The sequence below is a fragment of the Alligator sinensis genome, unplaced genomic scaffold (assembly GCF_000455745.1).
Source record: "Alligator sinensis unplaced genomic scaffold, ASM45574v1 scaffold215_3, whole genome shotgun sequence".
NCBI lineage: Eukaryota > Metazoa > Chordata > Crocodylia > Alligatoridae > Alligator > Alligator sinensis.
Window position 1 is genome coordinate 2,072,749 of NW_005842175.1, and position 2,806 is coordinate 2,075,554.

The 2,806-nt window shown below is 44.8% G+C and overlaps 1 pseudogene; it reads right to left on the reverse strand.

Moving 5' to 3' along the window:
* Nucleotides 1-241: 241 nt before the first annotated feature.
* On the reverse strand, nt 242-1,256 carry LOC112550662 (annotated as a pseudogene).
* Between the last annotated feature and the right edge of the window lie 1,550 nt (nt 1,257-2,806).

Genomic DNA, 2,806 nt, shown 5'->3' on the forward strand with positions numbered 1-2,806 from the left:
ACCAGGGTTTCACGCCTTCTGTGCATAAGCATTATGAAACTATCTTAAGTTTCATACATTTTTTACACGAGACCCTGCCCTATTCATTGCACAGGATGGACAATGCTCAGTGAAAAAGCAGCTCTTGAGTATTTTAATTTCTCCTCGTTCAAAGTGTGGTTCATTGCTTCAATTACTATTTACTATTCAACCTCTGCTCTAAGAACAGCATTACCCATTTCTTTATGGGCTTTTCTGTGGTGCTTCTACTATGGTATCTCATTGAAATAAGCAAACAGCTTATTTCATGACATCACCGTTATATGAGAGGGAATTTTCCCAATTTTACAGGTGGAGAACTGAGGCTCAGAGAGAGATACCAGTATATAAAAGTGCCCACTAATGTCTTCATATTCATATTTGCTGGCAACAAACATGACTGTGACCCCAACCAGCTGCAGAGTCTTTTTGGACATGATATTGTTCTGCAAAAAACGGTCTAAGATAGCAACTGTCAAGTACATGGTCTCTTGCAGCAGTCTGAATTTCATTTGCACCTGCACAAGCCAGTCAATGAGTATAGCATGCCTATTTCCAGTGACTTGTTTGCCCAACAGGAATTTTGGTCTGATAGCTTGTTGTTCCTCAAGAACTGTCAGGTATCTGTAGATGTCTTTCACATATTCACTGCAGAGATTTGCGTCAGAACCATCATCTGCATCTACATCAAGCAACACATCAGAAAAGGCTTGCCATAGTATTTCCTCCACTGGCATGCATCCAGATGTTTCCATTGTGGTTGGGGACGGAGGCTCCAACTTGGCAGGTTCCTGGACCTGCTCCTCTTCCTTCAGAGGCTCAGCAATGCCCTCCATAGCTTTTGCAGCTTTCCTGGCAGCAGGCTTGTCCTCAGCCATGGGCTTGACTTCCTTCTTGAGGGCAGCTTTAGGCTGAGGATTCTCGCATACGTGGTTGCTGATGTCCCCCAGGGCCCTGCAGGGCAGCAGGCGGGGCTTGGCCATGGTGCCCCCCAGCTTGGCACCCGCCGCTCACATCCCACTGGCCTTGGGTTTGTTCTTGGCATTGACTCTCATGTTGTTCCTGGTGACCCGCAGCGCCATGGCCCCGCACACTGCTACTGCCCAATTTTGGGGGCCCAATTTGAGTGTCTAATTTTTCAGAAAACAGCATTCTATAGTGCTTTCCATATTCAAAACACAGCTCCCATTGGCTTCACTGGAGACTCTGAGTGTGCAGCACATCTGTAAATCCAAACAGAAAACAGCAAAAGCCCTGGTCTGGAATCTGACCATTTCCAGTGCCAGGCACTTCCTGGTACTAATTCACTCTCAGTTTTCCTGTCTGGCTTCACTTGCTCTCACTCTCACAGACACCTCTGTTTGGCTCAGGGCCAGTCTTCAGGTGGTGACAAGATTTCTCAATGCAGCTGGGAGCCCTGAGATACATCTGGGAAAAAAAAGAGGAGTGAAGGCAGCCACATTGAATATAATCTCAACAATAAGATTTTAGCCTTTAGCAAAGTCTGCACCTCCCCTGGGAATCCTTGCTAGCCTGAGTCCTGTGGGCAGCCTCTCAGCTCATTCAGTCCTGGGGTCAGCACTAATGGAATAACAATCATGGTAATAAAGTTCCTGCAGCTTTATGAAAACATCCAGGAAGCAATATTGGGCTCAATAACCAGTGCACTCATGGAAAATGTTTGGATAACAAATTTAGCGCGGAATCAAACTGATTAGTATTTGGTTGCATCTTTCACACACACTTCAGCTCTCTCCAGGGATATCATGAAATGGGGAGCAAGCTGTTTACAGTATGGTGACTGTGCAGGCAAATGGATCAGCAGCCGTTACAAGCTCAGCAATAGTTTCCTTATCACCTTGGACATTAGAACCTGTATACTGAGATTGGAAGTACTGGACAGGATAGTGAGGTTATTGCTTACTATTTTTGTCAACTGCCATGAGATCTTTAACCTCTGTCTATACCAGTGATTCTCAACAAGGGTGCCATGGCATCCTGAGGTGCTGTGAGATCTTTTCAAGGGTGATGCAGGGTGGAGTGCCACACAGTATTGGCACTTTTAGGTGTGCCAGCACATGGACAGGATTTACAGGATAAACTAAGAGATTTCAAATAGGAATTCATTGTGTTGGAAACAGTGTACCCAGCTGTTGTCTTTCTGGGTTCTTTGTAGCTGCAGAATTGCTCTGCTTTCCATTGTCAAAAAATGAGTGAAAGTTAAGAGCTGGCATTTTCTGAGGGGTGCCTTGAGTCTAAAAATGTTGAGAACCACTGACCTAGGCAGACACAAGGCATAGACAAGCCTAGCAGGTTAGTTAAGAAAAGTATGCTCTACTCAATATCTCATCTTCATGTTTGTCAGGTGCTTTAGTTAGTAAAAAAGGTAATTTTCATGTCATCAGGCTACAGCTACATCCCTCTCCAGCAATTACCTGTACCAGATGTTTAAGTACAGAGGAAGGCATACAGATCTTTGAGAGAGACAGTAATCATTCTGCAGGAATAGTTTCTTTCTGTCCATCTACATGAGATGGTACTGCGTGACAGGTGGTTGCTGTGCATTTGTTCAGTACTTTGTATCAAGTGGTGAAAAAATGAACAGTAACCTGAGTTACTGCTCAGTAGTGCCAGTGAACACCTTTTTTGTGACTCTATTATGCAGTAGCCTAATACTACTGCCTAATACTACATGTTTTTTGTCATGCGATGCTACTGCCCTGGGCTACTGCGCAGTCAGAGCCTTGTGTAAACATGCCACCTGTCACTTAGTGGCTGGTCTCTGTCC